This window comes from Erpetoichthys calabaricus, chromosome 4 (assembly GCF_900747795.2).
Source record: "Erpetoichthys calabaricus chromosome 4, fErpCal1.3, whole genome shotgun sequence".
Lineage (NCBI taxonomy): Eukaryota > Metazoa > Chordata > Cladistia > Polypteriformes > Polypteridae > Erpetoichthys > Erpetoichthys calabaricus.
In genome coordinates, this window is record NC_041397.2 from 231,459,138 (window position 1) to 231,483,478 (window position 24,341).

The following is a 24,341-nucleotide window of genomic DNA, read 5'->3' on the forward strand; positions in this document are numbered from 1 at the left end:
AAAGTGCGCTTTAACTGCGGAGAAGTCTTTCGTGTCTTTGACTTTGAGCGATTCCGTTCTTGCAATTGCATCTCTTCGAATTGGTTAACTAGCTGATCATCGGATTTATGTGTTAACAGTCTATTTGCATCTTTCAGCCATAGCTTTGTAACATTAACAAATTCGTTCCAATTCTTAGAAGTTTCGGCGAATGTCGTTTTCTGTTTCTTAATCCCGCCTTGTTTACTCAACATTGATATTAGCCTTTGATTCAACTCTTCTATCTCACTGTGCGTTTCGCAAAAATTTTCAAGTCTTTCAGCTACTTCTAAATGATTTTCTGGAGTATCTTTAAGACTTTCTATTTCAGCTATAAGCACAGAAAGTTTATCTTTCCTCTGACTTATGTGTCCTTTAAGATCTCCGATTACATTTTCTGGCTTCGAGTCTGTACTCATTTTACTAGTAATTTCACTGGATTTATGCTTAGACATTGCCATGATAACAGCACAAAGACTGACAGCTGGTTCTCTTGACAGCAACAAACGTCACAACAGGAACGTTCCAACAAAGCAGATATTTCCTTATAGTGAGGCTTCAAAAACTCAGGCAAAAGCAAAAGCGACCATCCACAAAGTCGTTATAATATCACAGTCTCTTAAAATCTTCTCAAGTTCAGGTGCGGCGACCTTGCTTTCATTACGATAACGCAGAGATAGAAGGTAAGAGCACAGTACCTCGTGATGACTCAGTTCTTTTTCTTTCGTTGACAAGTTCAGGAGCAGAAGCGTCCTCTGTCCTCAGATGGTAGATTCCAGTTTCAAGGCCTTAAAATGGCAAGTTTTCTGACGAAAATGTAGCTGCGTTTTCCCAAAGTTTCTAAAATTCTGCAGTTCAAACTCAAAAAATGGGATTCAGCAAAGGCCTGACGCGCAGAAATGATTCCACAGACAAAATATCTTCGTTTTTAAAAGTTTAGTTAAATTTTAAAGTAAAACAGTTCACAAAAAAATAAAGGAAGAAAAATTAAAATAGCAAAAAAAAAGAAAAAATTATAATAAGAAAAATGTAGTTCTGAGCTTAATCTTGTTACAACTTAAATCGTTATTAATTTCTTATAATTTCTGAACCATTTCAAAACGGTCAGAAAACTGTATGCTTATCCCATTTCTAAACTTAAAATGGGTTACAAAGTCCCTCTTTACTGGGACCTGTTCTAAACACAACTGAATTTATTATCTCACTGTTTCTCAGTTATAGCAAGAAGATTCTATCTCTTACTAACTTATAGGGAAAAGAAAGACTATACCATTATCTATGACTATAGAAGAAATTATGTTCTATTCAAATAAAGCAAACATTAATATGAGTTTAACTCAAAACTTTAACTTTCTAAAATTGGCTCTTACAATGACATTTTAACTTTTAAACTGCAATATTTTATATATACAGTATATACTGTATATATAAATATATAGTATATACTGTATATATATAAATATATAGTATATACTGTATATATAATATATATATATATATATATATATATATATATATATATATATATATTCACGGCATTCGTAGTCTGAATCACAATCTGATTGTATGGGTGGTTACCTACCAGGTAACGCTTGTGGTTGGTCAGCAAGTCAGTTAACATCCGCCACGGTGCCCTCAGTTGTGAGAAACAGATCATAGAATGGTTGCAATAGTTTACTGTCAAATAATGCAAAGAGTACGCGACACGTGTTTCACCCTAATTCTGGGCTCATCAGGCGTACACACTCTACTGCACTCCCTCTCGGGAATCGAACCTCGGACGTCAGCGCTAGAGGCGAAGCCCTTAACGTTGCGCCACGGCGTGTGGTTCGTTTATTTGACAGCATGTAGATCGGGGTAATTACATTCACGGCATTCGTAGTCTGAATCACAATCTGAATGTATGGGTGGTTACCTACCAGATAACGCTTGTGGTTGGTCAGCAAGTCAGCTAACATCCGCCACGGTGCCCTCAGTTGTGAGAAGCAGATCATAGAATGGTTGAAATAGTTCACTGTCAAATAATGCAAAGAGTACGCGACACGTGTTTCTCCCTAATTCTGGGCTCATCAGGCGTACACACTCTACTGCACTCCCTCTCGGGAATTGAACCTCGGACGTCAGCGCTAGAGGCGAAGCCCCTAACGTTGCACCACGGCGTGTGGTTCGTTTATTTGACAGCATGTAGATCGGGGTAATTACATTACAACGAGCCCCGGAAATAGTCAAGTAGACATGTTGTAATCACCACCACACGTTTATTTACACTACTAATATTTACAAGTCTTTAAGTGCTCCACAAACCCCAATCTTCCCCAAAGTCCAGGCCAACCACACTGCCTCCTCTTCGGACCTCCTCCTTCTCTCTTTCTCTCTGATCTCGTCCTGCTTCCACCCGACTCCAGCCTCAAATGAAGGGAGATGGCCACTTTTATCCATACCCGGATGTGCTCCAGGTGTGCACCGCCAATCTTCCACCGACACGCCCCAGTGTGGCGGACATGCCAGCTGTCTCCCCGGAAGCACTCTGGGTGTTCCCTCTCTTCTTCCCCCCCAGTACTTCCTGGTGTGGCGGAAGTGCTGGGGTCCAGGGCCCTCTAGGCATGGGGACGCCCCCTGGTGGTGACCATGGGCCCCTACAGGGTTCAGCTTCCAAGCCCTATACCCGTGGCCCCCAATACAACCAGGGCAGTCGCCCCCTCGTGGTCTGGAGGAGGCATGAGCCCTCCTCCTGTCTCCCCGGGCATCCTGGCCGGGTAGGAACCTCAGCCGGGTGCCACAGTATATATATATATATATATATATATATATATATATATATATATATATATATATATATATATATATACTAAGAAGTGTTTTTAATGTTAAGAAGTATTGTATATACTCACGGATAAGTTCTCCCGCAGGTAAATCTGTATTTTATAATGTCGGTCGTATAAGTCGAATGTGGAAAACTCACGCTATTGGTCCAAGAGATTATGATATGCTAACACCCACCTTAGAGAGTAACCACGGAGCACACTGCCTTTTTTTTCAGTGTATTGTGCCTACGTGAGCACATGGTAATACCTGAACTATTCCGAAGCAATGCTTGCACTGATTTGTGTTTTTTGTATCTCACACCCTCTTACAACTTTATTGTAAGAGCATCCCTTTTCTACGATGGAGCATTCAATCAGAAGAAAATATGAAACTGGTTTTAAATTAAAAGTTGTTGAAGCAGCGAAAGAAATTGGTAACTGTGCTGGTGCAACAAAATTCGATGCTTCTGAGAAACTGATGCAAGATTGGAAGAGGCAAGAACATGTAAAAAAAAAAAAGTCTTAAATAATCTCGCTCCATTCTATATTTTGGAATTCCTCTCGCCTTACACTCCAAATCGTAACCTTAGATCTTCAAATGAGTGCCTGCTTATAGTTCCAAAAGCTAAACTTAAAAGAAGTGGTGAGGCAGCCTTCTACTGTTATGCACCTAAAATCTGGAATAGGTTACCAATTGAAATTAGCCAGCCCCTACTTTCTCTGCTGTTCTTTTTCTGGTTTTCTGTGGTGTCAATCTGCACCACCACCACCCGATCAAAGCACCATGCAGTCCTTACATTGATGGATTGAAGGCCAGATGTCCACATGACCATCATCATCTAATTCTTCTACATGAGGCCTGAAAACCACAAGGACTGATTTAGATCATTTATGTTAGGTAGAATGCCCAGTGGAGGCTGGGTGGTCTCGTGGCCTTGGAACCCCTGTAGATTTTGTTTTTAGGGCTGAAGTTTTTTTTTTTTTTTCTGTCTTCCCTGGCCTTCGGACATTAGGCAATACTAAGTAACAAAGAATTAAGTAATGTTATTTTTATGTTTTTCTTTTTCCTTTCTTCATCTTGTAAAGCACTTTGAGCTACATCATTTTTATGAAAATGTGCTATATAAATAAATGTTGTTGTTGTTTTCACTTTATGTGCTATATAATGATTATTGATAGTATCTGAATATTGCATTCCTGTCAGGCTTGGTGCAAGTTTCAAGTTTTCACCTTAAAATATCCCTCTTTTATCCAATTAATTTATTTTTCTTGACAAATCAAACTGCTCTGATATGACATATCTAAAATATTTTTTTTTACCTAGATACTGCTAGATCCTTAAAGGCTGCAATATACTGTAAATCTCATTGACTAACAATATTTTATGGTTTAATCTTCATGGAGGTACAGTATCTTGAGTATAAATAAAATTTAATTAATAAAGTAACCAAAGCCCATTAAACTGTTCATGAAATCAGTACATGAAATTAAGGGTTTCAATAACTATACCCTCTGATGCAATACGGTACATCTCTACTGTGCTACTATGCACTACGCAGTGTGTCGGGATAAAGAAAGGTAGGCAACTTTATTCATGTTTGACGTGTGATGAGAGAGGAGACCTATTCCTTGCTGATATTATACTTTTTCAAAACAATGCCATTCTACCATGTATTTTTAATGATAAAGAAAAAGAAAGACCAAGAGACTGAAACAGGAATGATTTAGATGTCTTAGAGTGCCCTTAGTTTACCTCATGTTCTTATTTGGTTAAATGAAATATAATATGTTTGTACATCCTTTGTGAAATTCATGATATTATGAACAGCTGGAGGTATTACTTCTGAATGCCAGTTCAAGTGGATTGAATGCAAAATACCGGATACCTGATTTGTTCCGCTCTTCACTCTTAAAATTTAAAAGCTCTCACCAATGTAATGACTCTTAATTAGTATTCTACATGTTCCTTAATTAAGGTATCTGGACTGCAACCAGCTGTGAGAGGCTATTATTTAAGAGTGAAATTAAATGAGTTTTGTTTTTTTTATATATTGAACTTTTCCATCATTAGAATTATGTACATGGAGTCAATCTAAGCTACTTTTGGCTTTTTTTTTAGTTTATGGTAATACAGTTAATTTTGATTAACTTTTGTAACATCTCTGAATGGAATGATTCCAAGTTTTGAAGAACTAATGACCTTGATTGCAACCCAGAAAATAGAAGAAAAATGTGTTCACCTGATTTTATTATTTCCCTTCAGTTTAGTGATTAAAAAAGAAAGTGAAAAGCCACCATCATCTTCCGCCTTGAATAGAATCGGCTATAGGGTATGAAGGGCAAAGAGTCTAGTAGAGTTTGACATTTCCATGATGAAGTAATTACAGCAGAATGACAAGTGCTCTTACAATCACTGAGCAAAGAAACGTGTATTGAAGCTCAAAATATTATTACTGTACATTTACCGAAGCGAAACAGAAGTGCCGATGAAAGGGAAGTCATTTGCACTCTCCACATTTAAAAGTGGTTTAAAAGGTGCCACTCTAATACATTAAACAAATTTTCAGATCTATAAAACTAAGGTAATTTCCTACAAACCATATGCTCTTTTCTTTCTTTCTTTCTTTCTTTCTTTCTTTCTTTCTTTCTTTCTTTCTTTCTTTCTTTCTTTCTTTCTTTCTTTCTTTCTTTCTTTTTCTCCATTAATCAATAACAACAAACCAGTCATTACGTAGCAGTTTGACTGTACCAACAGTGATAATCTCTAGCTTCTACAGAGATTAAGTGATTGTCTACAAATTGTATCTCCTGCCGTCTCACCATGGAAAGGGATTCAGGACTGTTGGATATTTACCTCATAAGTCAGCAATTCCTTTTTATAAGCTAAAACTGAGAATTATTCATTTTGGTCATACAACACTACATTGTGTGAGGAGAAAACAGTACATGAGGCCAGTGAGCACAAACTGACCACTTTTATTTTTGCAGATTAATTGCTAAGTGATTTACTAATATAAGTTCAATGAAGACACACTTAAAACAAAGAAATAAATGATTAAAATAAAATGTGGTGTTGTGCTAATGCACAAGTACATTGTGTAAATTTGTGCATGGTACCTGAAGTCATCTTTCATTTACAAAACGTTTAGCAGGGTATCCGACGCTGCCAAAGATATAGTAAAATGAGGCTGTGGTGAAAAACTATTGTCCCCAGGGCAACATTTCACTGACTAAACCCACTGTTTGGGGTGCATCTGTGCATACCTGTGTCAACTGACAAAAATGCATCCTAGGTGCACTGCTTAATAAATCACAGGTTTGGTTACTGAATAAAGTTTCCCAGAGGAAAATTTCAGAAAAAAACATAACTTATACTTTTCCCCTGTACAACTGGTAAATCTGTCCAAAATTTCTCCGAGTTATGTTCATCAGGTTGGATTTGCATACCAGACACATTCATCTTTATATATTATATGATTTTTACTCTTTTTGCATTTCTGTTGACACGCTTTTTAATTCTGGGTATGAATTTGTATAAGTACTCAAAAAAACGATGTAAAAAAAGCACTCAAAATTCATAAGACTAGTTGGGAGTCCAAGAAAGACAAGCCCCTTTTCATGTCATACAGGTGAAGGAAATGAAACAAACGGCTACATTAGTGTGCCTGAGTCATTTGTTTCAGAACTCGAGAAAGCGGAAGGACTGATCAGTTGGAACGGTTTAGAGTAATTCTTCTGGGTCATCATGGAGATTATTTGTTCTTGGTGTTTCCCCAGTGCACACTTGAACCTGACTTACAACATGGGCCCAAAATGGACGTTAAGTAATTGATTACTAATAATTGTTAGTGTAAAAAAAACCAAACTATATTATTCAAACTCACTCCAAGTTATTCATACCATAGGGAGATATTTGTGGTAGTGAGTAAGAATTAAAAATATTATTAAAATATATTTTCAATATGAGCCTTTTACAATATATGCTTCTTGTATTCAATGTCTAAGTCCTTTAGCTTAGAAAAATAATGTACTTTGTCATACTCGGTAGGAGGGATGAAATGTGGACAATTGTCTGTGTGTAAGTTGTGAAGATGGCACAAGTGTGCAAACTTGTTTTCTCCTAAAAAGTTTGTCTGTATATACAGTGCAAATTATATTGTTATGCAACATTGAATCTCAGTGGTGGTGGCTTTTATTACACTGATCAACAGAGAAAGACCCTTTAACGGTAAAGTGACAACAGATCTCTACACAGTGGTCTAAATTAATTACAAATATATATATACCTGATCACATAAATAATCACCCACTGTAATATGACATGCGTAAATCATCCCTGGGATAACCGATTGCTATTAAAAAGTTACATAATAAGTTCAATGGAGATCATCTGTCTACAGTCAGGGGGTTTCAGTTGATAGTAGCATACATGCACCTTCTCTGGAATGTCCAACTTGTGTTGAGCCAGTATTGTGGTCTAACCTACACAATGAAGACAAAAGTTCACTCAGGTAACTCTGTTAAAAGGTAATTGAAAAGCACAAACTAGGGGATGGAGACAAGAAAATATTTAAGTCCCTGAATATTTCTTTTTTCCAGTTAAATCAATCATTAAGAAATGGAAGCAGTCTGGCACAGATGTAAATCCCCTAGAGCAAGCCTTCCACACAAATGTAAAATGGCTTTGCAAGACGCCTAGTGAAGGAGGTCACCAAGAGACCTGTGACAACTCTGAAGAAGGTACAAGCTACAGCTGCTGAGACTGGAGACACTGACAACTGTTGCTACTCAGGAATGGCTTAAAAACAGCAATGTAAATGTCCTGGAGTGACTTAGTCAAAGTCCAGATCTCAGTCCAATTGAGACTTTGTAGTTGGACTTGAAAAAGGCTGTTTACTCATGTCTCCATGCAACCTGATAGAACTTGAGTAGTTTTGCAAAGAATGGAGAAAAAGTGCAGTATCCTGGGGCCTAATGTATAACGTCATGCGTAGAATTCACACTAAAACATGGTGTAAGGACAAAAGCGGAAACGTGCGTATCTATCCATCCATCCATACATCCTCTTCCGCTTATCCGAGGTTGGGTCGCGGGGGCAGCAGCTTGAACAGAGATGCCCAGACTTCCCTCTCCCTGGCCACTTCTTCTAGCTCTTCCGGGAGAATCCCGAGGCATTCCCAGACCAGGCGGGAGACATAGTCCCTCCAGCATGTCCTGGGTCTTCCCCGGGGCCTCCTCCTGGTTGGACGTGCCCAGAACACCTCACCAGGGAGGCGTCCAGGAGGCATCCTGATCAGATGCCCAATCCACCTCATCTGACTCCTCTCGATGTGGAGGAGCAGCGGCTCTACTCTGAGCCCCTCCTGGATGACCGAGCTTCTAACCATTTCTTTAAGGGAGAGCCCAGACACCCTGCGGAGAAAACTCATTTCAGCCGCTTGTATTCGCAATCTCGTTCTTTCGGTCACTACCCATAGCTCATGACCATAGGTGAGGGTAGATCGAACATAGATCGACTGGTAAATTGAGAGCTTTGCCTTACGGCTTAGCTCCTTTTTCACCACGACAGACCGATGCAGAGCCCGCATCACTGTGGACACCGCATCGATCCACCTGTCGATCTCATGCTTCATTCTTCCCTCACTCGTGAACAAGACCCCGAGATACTTGAACTCCTTCACTTGGGGCAGGATCTCGCTCCCAACCCTGAGAGGGCACTCCACCCTGTTCTGGCTGAGGACCATGGTCTTGGATTTGGAGGTGCTGATTCCCATCCCAGCCGCTTCAAACTCAGCTGCGAACCGATCCAGAGAGAGCTGAAGATCACGGCCTGATGAAGCAAACAGGACATCTGCAAAAGGCAGTGACCCAATCCTGAGTCCACCAAACCGGACCCCCTCAACACCCTGGCTGTGCCTAGAAATTCTGTCCATAAAAGTTATGAACAGAATCGGTGACAAAGGGCAGCCCTGGCGGAGTCCAACTCTCACTGGAAATGGGTTCGACTTACTGCCGGCAATGCGGACCAAGCTCTGACACCAATTGTACAGGGACCAAACAGCTCTTATCAGGGGGTCCGGTACCCCATATTCCCAGAGCACCCCCCACAGGATTCCCCAAGGGACACGGTCGAACGCCTTTTCCAAGTCCACAAAACACATGTAGACTGATTGGGCGAACTCCCATGCACCCTCCAGGACTCTGCTAAGGGTGTAGAGCTGGTCTACTGTTCCGCGACCAAGATGAAAACCACACTGTTCCTCCTGAATCCGAGGTTCGACTATCCGACGGACCCTCCTCTCCAGAAGCCCCGAATAGACTTCTCCAGGGAGGCTGAGGAGTGTGATCCCTCTGTGGTTGGAACACACCCTCCGATCCCCCTTCTTAAAGAGGGGGACCACCACCCCGGTCTGCCAATCCAGAGGCACTGTCCCTGATGTCCATGCGATGTTGCAGAGACGTTTCAACCAAGACAGCCCTACAACATCCAGAGCCTTGAGGAACTCCGGGCATATCCCAGCCACCCCCAGGGCCCTGCCACCAAGGAGTTTTTTGACCACCTCGGTGACCTCAGTCCCAGAGATGGGGGAGCCCACCTCCGAGTCCCCAGGCTCTGCTTCGTCATTGGAAGGCATGTTAGTGGGATTGAGGAGGTCTTCAAAGTACTGCCCCCTACGACCCACAACATTCCGAGTCGAGGTCAGCAGCGCACCATCCCCACCATATACAGTGTTGACACTGCACTGCTTCCCCCTCCTGAGACGCCGGACGGTGGACCAGAATCTCCTCGAAGCCATCCGAAAGTCGTTCTCCATGGCCTCCCCAAACACCTCCCATGCCCGAGTTTTTGCCTCAGCAACCACTGAAGCCGCATTCCGCTTGGCCTGCCGGTACCTATTAGCTGCCTCCAGAGTCCCACAGGACAAAAGGGTCCTGTAGGACTCCTTCTTCAGTTTGACAGCATCCCTCACCGTCGGTGGCCACCAACAGGTTTGGGGATTGCCACAACGACAGGCACCGACTACCTTACGGCCACAGCTCTGGTCAGCCACCTCAACAATAGAGACACGGAACATGGCCCATTCGGACTCAATGTCCCCCACCTCCTTCGGGACGTGGTTGAAGTTCTGCTGGAGATGGGAGTTGAAGCTGCTTCTGACAGAGGGCTCTGCCAGATGTTCCCAGCAGACCCTCACAACACGTTTGGGCCTACCAGGCCTGACCGGCATCCTCCCCCACCATCGAAGCCAACTCACCACCAGGTGGTGATCAGTTGACAGCTCCGCCCCTCTCTTCACCCGAGTGTCCAAGACATGTGGCCACAAGTCCGACGACACGACCACAAAGTCGATCATCGAACTAGGGTGCCAAGTGCACATATGAACACACCTATGCTTGAACATGGTGTTTGTTATGGACAGTCCGTGACGAGCACAGAAGTCCAATAACAAAACACCACTCGGGTTCAGATCGGGGGGGCCATTCCTCCCAATCACGCCCTTCCAGGTCTCACTGTCATTGCCCATGTGAGCATTGAAGTCTCCCAGCAGTACGAGGGAGTCTCCAGAAGGTATGCCCTCTAGCACCCCCTCCAGGGACTCCAAAAAGGGTGGGTACTCCAAACTGCTGTTCAGTGCATATGCACAAACAACAGTTAGGACCCGTCCCCCCACCCGAAGGCAGAGGGAGGCTACCCTCTTGTCCACCGGGGTAAACCCCAATGTACAGGCTCCAAGTCGGGGGGCAATAAGTAAGTATAAACCCGCTCGGCGCCTCTCACCGGGGGCAACTCCAGAGTGGTAGAGAGTCCAGCTCCTCTCAAGGAGATTGGTTCCAGAGTCCAAGCTGTGCGTCGAGGTGAGCCTGACTATATCTAGCAGGAACCTCTCGACCTCGCGCACTAGCTCAGGCTCCTTCCCCTTCAGAGAGGTGACATTCCATGTCCCAAGAGCCAGCTTCTGTAGCCGAGGATCGGACCGCCAAGGTCCCTGCCTTCGGCCACCACCCAACTCACACTGCACCCGACCTCCTTGGCCCCTCCCATAGGTGGTGAGCCCATGGGAAGGGGGACCCACGTTGCCTCTTCGGGCTGTGCCCGGCCAAGCCCCATGGGTGCAAGCCCATGGAAATGTGCGTATACACAAAAAAATTCAGATGCATAAATCTGTGCGTTCGCCAACTTCCACATTCTTCCACTCCATAAATCCCAGTCAGCGTGAAAAGTAATGCACGTGCACTCGCCTGCTGCCACTTCACAACTCCTCCCAGAATTATGCCTCTTTGAATATACAATTCAATATAAATAGCCCTTAAGCTCCGCATTCTGTGGAAGGCAATGGCAAAAGCAAGGGGGAAAATAGAAGAATTTCAGTGAATACCAAGTGGAGGCAAGAAAAAACATACTATTTGTTGGATTAAACAGTAGTATAATCAACAAAAGGAAGTTGATCGAGCGACATAGAGTGTCAGAGAAACTCAAAAGCTCAAGTTCACAAAGTCGCACAGTGCCCGAAATAAAAAAGAAGATGTCAGAAAGTTGCCGTGAAAAGGCGAGTCTTAGCCCACTGTCTGAGTGTCATATGAAAGCTTACTAGGGTACAGAGAAAAGAAAAAAAAATAGGGACACAGTGAGAAAAAAGCTTGAAAAGTCAACTTTAATCTTGAAATTTCCACTTTAATCACATAGTTCTTTTTGTCATTAAAGTAGAACAATATAAACTTCATCTGTAAATCGTTTAATTTACTAGTTTCTCAAATACCATCGTAACTAAAGTAGCACGTTAAATGTTTTGTTTTGTATTTGTTCTTCTGTGTGTGAATCACTACATGCTTCTTAAACAGGCTTTCTCTTTCTCTGACTGGACACAGAATCCATTACATTCGTGATATTACAGCTCTCTGAATAATTAAAACACTGAGATGTATACTTGATATCATTTTCATGATAATAGGGATTAAAGCATGTTGTTAAACATGGGAACACGGTGGCACAGTGATAGTGACGAGCTGGCGCCCTGTCCATAGATTGTTCATGCCTCCTGCAAGATGCTTCCTGCGCCATGCACGACCGTCGATGAAATACTTTATTGTAGCAGTACAGTCTCTTTCAAACATACTAACTCCCAATTCCTGTCCTTCCTTTTCTTTCTCTAAGTAGCCAATCGCCACACAATCAGCTCTGTAATAGATGTTAAGCCATCTGTAAGCTTAGAACGCTGATTCTTCAAAACTTTTAAGGAACATTGAAATATCTGCATAGTACATGTTTAATTATTCTATCCATCTATCCTTCCAGTCTCGCGCCAGCCCCAGCAAGAATACAGCATGAGGCAGGAACAATCCCTGAACTAGCTAGTGCTGCGCCACCGTGTCCTCACATGTTTAATTATTAACAATATAGATTATTTAAATGATGTTAACATTTTATCTGTATAATGTAATAAACATATTTTGCTGCATTTCATCTTAAAGAAGATATCGTCATCATATGTAAATACACGCTTTATAAAGTGGCTCAGGCTGTGCAATATTATAACTGTATCGCAAGTTTACAGTGAGGTAATTGTACTAATAAGTACAAACAGTTCTACAAGGAGCACTTGATGGACTGATTGAGTGCGTTTATAGTTCTTGGGATGAAACTGTTTCTGACCCACAATGTCCCCACAGGAAAGGCTCTGAAGCGTTTGCCATATGAGAGCAGTTCAATAGACAGTGCGCATGGCTGAGGCAGCGTATGCTTGATGCTGTATACCGATAATTCTCTTTCCAATCAGCTGCTGTAGAGCTGTGATTCCACACTCGGATACAGTGATATAAATACTCCGAGTGGTGCAGTGAGAGTAATATGGAAAAAGATGATCTGCAGTGGCAACCCCTAAGGGGAGCAACTGAAAGAAGAAGAAGAAGGTGCAGTGAGAGTAACAACGCTAAAGCAGCTATGGTATTTAGAATAGTTTGGCAATTCCGTGGACCATTATATTGTTACAGGTTAATTACAATCAGATGCATTAAACCAATAAACAATATGTGGTTAATTTCAGTGTATTTATAAAGTTGTGTCAGGGATGTGCATCTAAAAAAGAAAGGGAAACCACACTGGAACAAAAACACTGCTTTGATGCTGGGTGCCACCAATTTGCAAAACTGAGCGGAGAACTTGCATACACCAGGGTTTGAGCTAGCGTGAAAATGTGCGTGGCTTTACGCCAAGTTTAGGTTTTATGCATCACAATTTGAGCATGGAAACGGGAGTATGCAACATTTTTGTGTGTATGCATCATTTATACATGAGGCCACAGATGTGCAAAGTTGATAGGGACCTGGCCATACAGATTCAAGGCTGTCATTAGTTACATCTCTTAAATACTGACTTGATGGGGGGTGAAAACATATGTGATTAAATATTTTGTATTTTAGATTTGTATTTAATTCAAGCCACTTTGCAGAAGTTTGTTTTCACTTTGACATTATAGAGTCTTTTTCTGTTGATCAGTGGCAAAAAAAACACTGCAACTCAGTGTTTTATAACAAGAAAGTATGAAAACTTATAGGGAAGAGAATATTTTTATAAGCTATGTAGGTTGAGTAACATGAGCATTGAGAGAAAATGCAATAGAAAGAAGAGAAAAAGTAATTATAATTTACCACTTGTATTTGTCAGTATTTGTATCGCTTTTAGAATCAAAGATTAACAGTAATATACTTTTTACATAATAATAAGAACTCTATTTCTAAAGTGCACTGTCGGCTTAACTTAAATAGCTCAGTGATGGAGTAAATCTGGAGATGGCATTATTTTTGGAGCACCTCAGTCTTGTTCAAAAGCTGCCTCTCAAACACAATTAAATGAGTGAAGAGTACTCTATTGTATGTGAACATCATGTTTTATTTAAATGACCATTATTTATCTGAAAGTACCTGCATGCATTTATAAAGAGGATATAAATGCACCCCTTTTAATTAAAAACCATGTTCTTTACAAATAACATCTTTCTTATTGACAAGCTTTTTCTTTTCGGAAAGCACATATTTTTTTTAATTTCTTTTTATGATTTTACTCTTTATATTTTGCATTTTAAGGGTTCAAAGGTTATTATGCTTCATTTTGTTAAAAAAAGATATGTTTTTAAATAAGCAGTTTCTTCCAAGAAAAGAATTCTGTTCTAATGAAAGTGTAGGATCAGTAAGAAACAGTCCAGTACATGAAGTCCAGTTACAAAAGAATGCTATCCCTACTCTTCAGTCTTTGAATTTGGAAAATGAAAAAAAAGAACAGCTACAGTGCAAATCTTTCACATGCCTTACATTTGGGGTTTATCGTTTTGCTAAATTATTCCATTTGATGTTTGCTTGATAAGAGCTGTTTGTTTCGAGTGGCATTGTTGATCTTGTATCATAAAGCTGCACAGAACTGCAGCTCTAGAGAAAGGATTTCAGCAAGAAAAGTTGGATTCTAAAATAAATGACATAACAGCATACACTGAGGACCAAAGATGGCAAATCTCATTTGATCCTTGCTAGTGATGTTCTCTATCTACAAAGTAAGGCAAGCAGTAATTAAAATTGCATCTGGTAATTGGAAATAAGGAGATGATTTAATTTCCCCATCTTATCTGCAGATTGCAGTTTAGTCATGCAGATATGAAAGTACAGAAGGTCTCACAACAATGTGCTACTTAGTTATTCAAATTCAGTCTTATATAGATGATATAGCTTTAGAAAATTATGACTTCTCACGGTTTTGTGAATGCAAAGAAATATATTCATGCAAACTACTGTTAGCAGTCAAAATTTCTAACTTAAAATCTTTCTTTTTTTGAGACATTGTACTAGCAGACTAGATTTAAGTAACTAGAAACATTGGTGGTTTAATTTAAATTTAGGTTTAACTGTAGAATATGAAAAAAAAGTTTAGAATACCCTGTAGATAAAAGCTCTTTGTATGTGTTCCATTAATGGCAAGAAAAACTCATTCATTTTGACTTGTCCTATGGTTTCAATTACAGATGCATAATACTGTATGCTAGCATGAAGACTGGGAAAATATCAAACTAAACATTACACATTATTTTTACAAATTAAGTTTAAGAAATTTTTAAAATATTTGACAAGTAAGCACAGCTATAAAAGATCAAAAAAGTTAATATTTACTTTTTAATTTAATTATTATGTAACATCATATGCCATTTAAGGTTTACTATTATTTTGTCATTATGGTGATTTTTCTTGTTTTTTTTTTTGGTTTTTTATAATTATAATGTAACAATGTAAATATTTAATTAATAAGTGAATTACAGTTATACCACAAATATAAAACAAACTACTGTAACATTCTTAAACTTATTAAATCTAATTCAGGGTGATGGATCACTGAGCACTAACAGTGGGTCAATTTTGAATCACACTCATATAGGGAGATCCACATGGACAATGCCCTTAATCTACTTTATGAGATGAAAAATCAACCATGATGGGCAAATAATTGGCACAGAGATAATGAAAACATATGTTTTTCGAGGACATGACTTCAATCTGTACTACCGTTCAGATTGAGTACTGAGAATTCAGCTTAAACACATCCTAAGGAAATTTGATGTCAAACAAAGGATCTGGAGCTGTGAGGCAGCAGTGCTAATCATTAAGACATCATGCAGTCAAACTCACAATTCCACTTGTTTCACTACTGGTGGACGTGGACTATATAGCATATATTGAAATGTTAAAATCAGCAGACAAGAGCTTTATAGTTCAAATAAACACCCTTTTCTAAATGAGAAGTTTATACTTTTACTCATCCTGCTTTCTGTCTTCTTGATCTGGCGAGGGTATTAAAGATATGAGCAGGCTAGTCATGATTTTACTCTTGCCTATCTGCTTTCCTTCATTCCTGAAAGAGAAACCCAGAAAGGTGTAATGTCTGAGACCTTGGAATTATGGAAGGGCTTGTGTGCTATGGGAATCGTTTGAGCTACTGTATGGTGCTAGGAGTTTTTGCATCCATTATGGTTACCTTTGGCAAACATTATAAAAGCAAGAGAGAGCTAATGAACAATTCAAAATTGACTTGCTCAATGAATGGTGTAAAACCTCACCTGGGACCAGGTTTATCTTCTTTCTTTTAATGCAGAGTAACAAAGTGCCTTATATAGCTGTAGGTATACTTTAGATCTGACTGAAGAAGTAAAATGTAGATTCCTTTAGGCTTCAACAGTCACTTGGTGAAGGGTGTAGGTCACTTACTATATTACTGATTTCATTATCATTGAGAAAAATATCCAGACTTTGGTTTAATTTTTATATTTTCAGTGAAAAGGTATTGAATAGTATGACAGAAAGGAGCCCACCTAGTGACAGGAGACATGGTGGTGCAGGATTTGATAATGGCTAAGAAGGAGGCAAAGAAGACATGTTACCAATCAGAGATGCAGAGAGGAAGATAGAGAAATGTATAGGCAGATAAACAAGAAGGCAAAGATGGCAGTGGCAAGGGCCAAGGCACAAACTTTGTAGGAGGTATATGAAAAATTGAAGGCAAAAGAGGGACAGAGAATGATTTTTAGAATTGTGAAGACTAGGAACAAGGTTGGAAAGGATTTAGGTCAGATAAAGCAGATGAAGGATGATTAGGGTGTGGTCTTGAGTGAGCATGATAGGATCAAGAATAAATGGAAGAAGTACTTTGAAAAGCTGTTTAATGAAGAGAATTCAATGGTTGTATTTGGGGATGGAGTCCAAACTGAAGAGCTAGTACCAAGAACAAGGAGTGAGGAAGTAAAGGAGACACTGAAAGGAATGAAAATGGAAAAGCAACAGGACTGGATAAAATACCAGCAGAAGTGTGGAAGAGTTTAGGAGAAGGGGGAGCAGATGTGTTGTGGGATCTAATGCAGAAGATCTATGAACAGAAGAGAATACCCAAGGAGTAGAGGTACAGTGCAATTGTACCCAATTATAAGGAGAAGGATGATATTAAGGATTATGGGAACTATAGAGGGATAAAGCTGATGTCACACAAAGTGAATATTTGGGAACAGGTTAGAGAGAGAAGGCTTAGGAAGGAGACACAATAGGGGAGAAACAGTTTGGATTTATGTCAGGGAGAGGAACAACTGATGCATTCTTTGAACAGAAACAGCTTATAGAGAAACATCAAGGTAAACAGAAAGGTCTGCATATTGTTTTTATTGGTTTGAAGAAGCTTATAATAGAGTGTCATCTCAAGAGGTCTGCAGGTGCATGACAGAGAAAAGAGTGCCAGAGTAGTATGTGATGATTGTCCATGATATATATGAGGGAGTGAGGATTAAAATTGGTGTTGGGGTAACATACAAGATCCCATTTGGAGGAGGGTTTTGGAAGATAGAGGACTGAAGATAAATAGGAAGAAAAAGACTATATGAGATTTAACAATGATCAGGATTTAGAAGTTAAGATGCAGGGAGAGCTACTGACAAGAGTGGATAAATTTAAATATCTAGGATCAGTGGTAGCCCAAGATGGAAAATTAGATGCAGAGATAACTCATAGAATGCAGTGTGGATGAAACAATTGGAAGAAGGTATCACAAGTATTGTGTGATCAAAGAATTAAGGTGAAGGTTAAAGGTAAGGTTTTTAAGACAGTGGTGAGACCAGCAATGATATATGGAGCTGCAACATGGACAGTAAGGGGAAAGCAGGGGAAGAAGTTAGATGTGGCAGAAATGAGAATGTTGAGATTAATATGTGGAGTTACAAAAGAGGACAGATTAAGAAATTAGACAACCAGAGGTATAGCAAAATTGGGGGAGATATCTAAGAAAGTACTGGAAAGTAGATTGAAGTGGTACGGACATGTGAGTGCAAGTGCTGGAGCCCAAAGTGGGGGTGAATGGATAAAGTAAAAGAAGATCTGAAGGAAAGGAGTTTTGCTGAGGAGGAGGTGTAGGACTGAGCTGTATGGAGAAGGTTAATCAAGCGCATCAACCCAATATAAAAGTGGGAAAAGGTGAAGAGGAAGAAGAAAAAAGAATTTTCAGTCCATTGTGAGGTTATATTCTTGGGTACTAATTTACCAGGTGGTTAATTTCTAGTAGGTTGAGGCTTCTACTTCTGCAGTAGTGCATTCAATGTCATTATAATTAAGTTTTTTATGGGTATATAGTAGCTATTAAAATTGTTGCCAAACCTAGTCCCAGATTCAGTTAATTTCAAAATTGTGCTTATTGAAGTGTAATATGATGATGCAAATGCTGAAATCAAGAAAAAAAACATGTTAATCTTTAATAACATTCTATTACCAGCAATATTTTAGTGGAAGAAAATGGAAATGATATGCTTGGAATCGTGCAGCTTTGAAATACATTTATTCATCCATTTATCACTCCATCCCTTATCCAATTTTTGAGTTACTCAAGGCAACAGCCTATCTCCGCAACATTGAAATAGGACAGTGCTATTATATCATTTTAACATGATACTCTTTGGTTCATTATATTTGTAAAGATTTGACCATAATTAAGTAATTGTATTCAGACTTCTTAAAGTAATCTTGTGTCAATCAAGTGTACATATAATGACTGACAAACTGCAATTAGAGCTACAATTACAATTACTTTTTCTTAATTGCAACAACAGAACAATAAAAAGAAATCTTTTCAGACAAGAAATTGTTTTCACTTATCCCTGCTTATTGTTTATTCTTTTGTTAGGGTTATAGATGTATTTAAATTGCTACTAATTTACTGAGCAGTTTATTTTTGTAAAAGTTTTCATTTCAATTGCCACTAACCAGGAATTAATGAGCAGAAAGTACAGCCATTACTTAAAAAAAATTCCGGGTTGGAGCCATACATCAAAACAAAATGAAGACCATGTTGACCATCCTTTGAGACTTTAGGAGAGTACGCAGAAGTAACTATAGTACAGGCCTCTCCTAACTAATAGTTTATTCAGTTTGAAGTCAGGAACAGAGGTTGGAATGAAGTCTTGTATGCAAGGTAAGCAGAATGCCAGATATTCCAGGACAGGGACACACAGGTCAACCACCTGCCTAAGAACATCAGAACAATTGTAATGAGAACAGACAATTCGGTCCAACAAGCTCATCCATCCTTTTCATTTAGGCTGTCCAAAGTAGCATTCAGTTGAGATCTAAAGGTTCCTAAAGTGCAACAATCCACCACACTACTTGGTAATTTATTCTATGTGTATGTGAAATGTTTGTGTAAAGAAAAACTTCATAATTTTGCATGAAGAAAAGCTTCCTAACGTTTGTGCAAAATGCACCATTAACAAAATTCCAAATTTGTCCCCATGTTCTTGTTGCAGATTTTATTTTAAAGTAACCGCTGGGATCCACTGTACTAATTAATTTATTTATTTTAAACACTTCATGTTTCCTCTTAATCTCTGTTTGCTTAAACTGAAAAAGTTATTCAGTCTCTCTTAATAGATCATGCCTCTCAGGTTAGTCATTCTCCTCTGCACTTTCTCTAGCGCTATTATGTGCATAGGTCAACCCTGAGAAACAACCAGTTTTTTGTGTTCTTTTTATTTTAATATTTAGTGTTATCCTTTTCTCTCTTTGTTCACCCAATTTTTGATCAAGGTATGTATTTGAACTCACTGCAATATTTGGTTTACTTAAGAAAACTAATCTTCATTCATTCTTCCATTCACTCACTCACTCATTCTCAGAACCCATTTATTATAGGGCTGCAAGGATCAGGCACAAGGTGTTGACCATTTGTTCCTCAAATAGCTCAACACAAACAGTACAATTTGAGCTTTATGATGAGGTATTATTTATTTTTATAATTTATCTTGGGACAAATAAAGTTCTATCTATCTATTAGAGATCTGCCAATTTAGAAAAAAAATATACTATAAAGTATGGAATTGAGATATATTTAATGGTAAAAAAATCTGGATCAAATATACACCCAGGGAGGTAGTAAAAATAAATCAAATGACAGTGCTTTAACAGAAAAAAAACAAAATAAAACATCAAAAGACATTAGAGCGGGTCAGCTCTTGATGGGTAGGAGCGTGCTTGGGCCACTTCCCAGTGTGCTACATATACTCTAAGATATACTCTACATATACTCTACTTTTCAACCAATGTTACCATTTAAGGCCCATCAGGAATTAGGTGGTATTCTCACAATGGGATTCTGTTATTGTTTAAATTTATTAAACTATATTTGTAAGAAGCTTTAAAGTCAAAAAGACTATTGTGCCAAGAAAAAAGCTCCATATCACAACACACAATTAATTGCACTGAAGAAATTTGCTGGCTTTCTAAACTGCAATTCTCTTACTCCTTTAATGGAGTAATTTGAATTTTTAAAATTTCAAACTCCAAAAAAATGAAAACAGAAAAAAATAGATTTTTGAGAGATAAGATGTTCTGTAGCTGCATTTATCCAAAATTACCAAAGTTCTGCAGCTTTTAGTTTGCTTCACAGGATGATTCAAGCATAATTACACAGACAAAATATCTTTGTTTTAAAGGTTTTAGTAAATCTTCAAAGCAAAACAGGTCACACAAAATGCAGGAAAAATCTGCTTAAGGCTTATATATCCTTTTTCATTTCTCTAAGTTTGGTGATACAGTCATAATTGAGACACATTAATCAAGTTAAACATAGTCAGATAATTGTATGCCATCTCCTATTTGCAAATATCTAATATTCCATGCTAGGAGATAAGAGTAATTTCTAACTGGCTTAATTAACACTCTGTTCTACAGATATAGCTAAGAAAGTTCTATCTCACGTTAACTTACAGGGGGTAAAAGGCAATACCATATCCTAGGTAGCTAAAAGGAAATGATATTCCATTATTGAAATTAAGCAAACACAATATGAATGTAACATCAAACATTAACTTTCTAAGATTGGCCCTTACATGTTCTTTAAATAATTCCCGCCAAATGTCTACTGAAATCTTTACAACATCAAAGAGTGCAAGTAAGGAATACTGGATGAATGGATGAAGTTTAAAGACCTCTCATCTTTTTTTCAGTTATAGTATGTGGACATGTGCACCTGTTTATGTACATTAAGTTATCTTCTATTTCTGTTTTGAAAATACTTCTATTATTTTGTATTTGTACTTTTTCCAAAGCTAAGCACTAAATAAGATTAACCAGAATTGTATTGAAATTTAAGAATATGATCATTGTTAGCAAAGCAGCAAGATTGAAAAGAAAAGGATTAGCAAGAGCAAGCATGAAATGAACAGCACCATCTAAGACTGAAGCTTTGTGTGTCTCTTTTACAGAGCATGTTTAATTTCCTTCAGCAGTAGATGAGTGAATTAAATCAGTTAGTACAATTAACACTTTCAGATGAAAAATTAAAGACAAAGAGCAGTGCATAAACAAACTATTTGATAGTAAAGAGTATAACAAAGAGAGCTTGATCTGCAGTTTCATGGAAGTTAAAAATATAGATCCTGAAGATTAAAGAATTTGTTTTTAGTACGAGCAATTTCATTTTTATCCTGAAATCAAGCTCTTTCCTTTTTTCACACGAATGATGGTATAATATCGTTTCTGTCTGACAATATAAGGATATGGCAGTCTGTGTGACTTTTTTTAGCTGTTTTTGAGAAATTTCAATGATACAGTATGTATTGCAAACAAACAGGCAGGTTTACAACAATTGTTTTTGGTTTTGTGACCATTTTATAAATCTTCATTCACTGCCCATTGCACTTCAGAACTCTGGAAACAAATTCATACTGGAATTAGGAGGCTCAGGTATTTAGAAAGAATTTTCTGAACTGGTAAACATGATGAAACCATCCTCCTGCCCCCTTGACATCTTACCTGTTTCTTTATTTAAAAATGTAATTTATTCTATTGGTCCTAATGTATTATCTACGAGGGCAATCCCAAAAGTAAGGTCTCCTATTTTTTTAGAAATACAAACAACCGTTTATTTTCTATAATGTTTACATCATTTTAAAGGTTAAAGACTTATTTATTTTTCTAAATAATCACCATTTTGGTCGATGCATTTTTGTAGACGCTGTGGTAGTTTTAGAATGCCCATGTCATACCAGCTCGCCGCCATGTCCTTCAGGAAGCGTTGAACCTCATCTTTCACCTCTTCGTCGGAGCAGAATGGCCTTCCGGACAAATGTTCTTTCAACTTAGGGAACAGGTGGTAGTCACTGGGTGCCAAGTCCGGACTATAGGGTGGGTGGGTGATGAAGTTCCAACCACCGATCTTTATGCATGTTTTCCTCAACCTTCGCGACTGTCTCGTTGGAAATTGACGGTCTCCTGCGCGAACTTCGCACTTGGCGGTAGTGTTCAACGGGAGCTCCATTTTCAAGGGCTGCCAAGCCAAGATTGAGCATCCCAGCGAAGCCGCACATGCTTGTTTGGGAGTGGAGGAAGCACCAATCACAACAGTGTGGCCAACAGCCATACGAACAGTTTCTCTACATCCCCACCGCATTGGAGACCTTACTTTTGGGATTGCCCTCGTATAATCAACTCACTGATTCTGGCTAGGTCCCTGCTTACTTTAAACAGGCCTAATCCTGATGATCATTTGATTCAAAACTATAGGCCTATTTGTAAACTGCCTTTTATGGAAAAGATCTAAGAAAAAAATTGATGGCAACCAAATTACAGCTTTTTCTTGAGGAAACCATTATTTTAGATACATTTCAGCCTGGCTTTTGTAGGATGCACTCTCCTCAGAGTCTGTAGTGGCATTCAAATGCATAGCGATGTAGGTGAATAATCTGTGCTGGGGTTCCTGAAACTATCAGCCATGTTGGACACTGTTGATCATCACATCCTGATCGAGAGACTTGGGACAAGTGTAAGCATATCTGAGTCAGCCCTGGAATGGTTCTTTTCCTGTTTCTCTCACAGGAATTTCTCCGTTGGTGCTGGAAACTTTATGTCTACATCTGCTACTCATCCTATGGTGTGTCCCAAGGTTCTGTTCTGAGCCCTCTTTTGGCTGCCTTGTATTTAATTCCTCTCGGTCATATTGTGAGCACTTTTAAATGCATATCCTACCACTGTTATGCTGATAAACTGCCACATGTTGCAAAGTAATCTGTTTTGCAAGACTGCCTAATTGTTATAAAAATTGATGACTGAGAATTGTTTGAAACACATTATTTGTGCACCTGACCATTTTATCCCAAAGGTTCTAGACAACCTAGGCTCTGGTTCTTCTTTTGTGAAATCCACTGTCAGAAATCTAGGAGTTTCTTTTGGTCAGACTTTGACTTGTTAAATTATGAACACATTCTTGCTTCTTTCACTTCAGGAACATTATTAAATTCAGGCAAATGGTTTCCTAAACAATGCTGGAAGTGATATTACATGCATTTCTGTCATCTAGCCTTGATTACGGTAACTCTCCGTTGGCATGCTTAAATTCATCCTCACTGGATCACCTACAACTGTTCCAGAATGCTACTGTAAGGCTCCTGACTAGATCATCTAAAAGATCTCACATAACACCCATCCCGATTTCTTTGCACTAGGTTCCCGTGAAATTCACTTTAAAATCCTGGTTCTCACTTTCATAGCCTTACACGGTCAAACTCCAACCTATATTACTGAGCTACTGCATCATTATATCACATCCAGGCCTTTGAGGTCTTCAGATCAGGGTTTGTAAGCTCTCTCACACACCAAACTTAAGAATATAGAAAATTGTGCATTTGAGATTGTGGTCCCTAAATTGTGGACATTTTTAAAAAGGAGCTTAAGACCCACCTTTGTCATTTTACTGTGTTTTTAACTTGTTCAAGCTCACTTTTGTAACATTACTGTGTTTTGCTGTGTATGTCTATGCATTTTTGCTTTGTACCCTCCCCCACCATAACGTGTCATCTATGGGGGAGGAGAGAAAGCTTTAGATTCGTCAAAAATTTCAATCTCTGGTCTCTGATACTGAAAACATCATTATCTCGATGATGGGTGTGTGTCTGTCTCTGTGTGTGTGTTCATGTGTGTGTCTGTGTGTCACAGCTTTTTGAGGACGGACTATAGCTAAAAAGACTAGATGGAAAAATAACTTGAAACTTAAGCCTGTTATGAGATGACGATGTGCTGATTAGTTTTTGAGCCAAATCGTGCAAAAGAAAGAGGCACTCTAGAGGAACGCTCAAATATTGTAATTCTGCAACTAATTATAAATTCTTCTCGTCAATTGCTACTATAATGACCTATTTTGTGATCAAAAAGATCAGCATCAGAGCAATAAATAATTACTGAAATGTTCGGGTAACTTGGTTCCTAAGGCATAAAGCCTACTGATGCTCACGTCCGATTTTTTTTCCTTGTCTTTATTTGTTCTAGGTTGATTTGTGTGTAATCAAGATTTATTGTGTATGTCCATGCAGATTCTTTGTTTTAATTTATTTAAACTTGCTTTTGTGTGTTCCTGTTTTATCGTGTATGTACTGTATGTCTATATGATTTTATGCATGGTTTTAATGTATTAACTCACTTTTGGGTTAGTGTCTGTCATGACAATTTATAAAGCACTTTGAG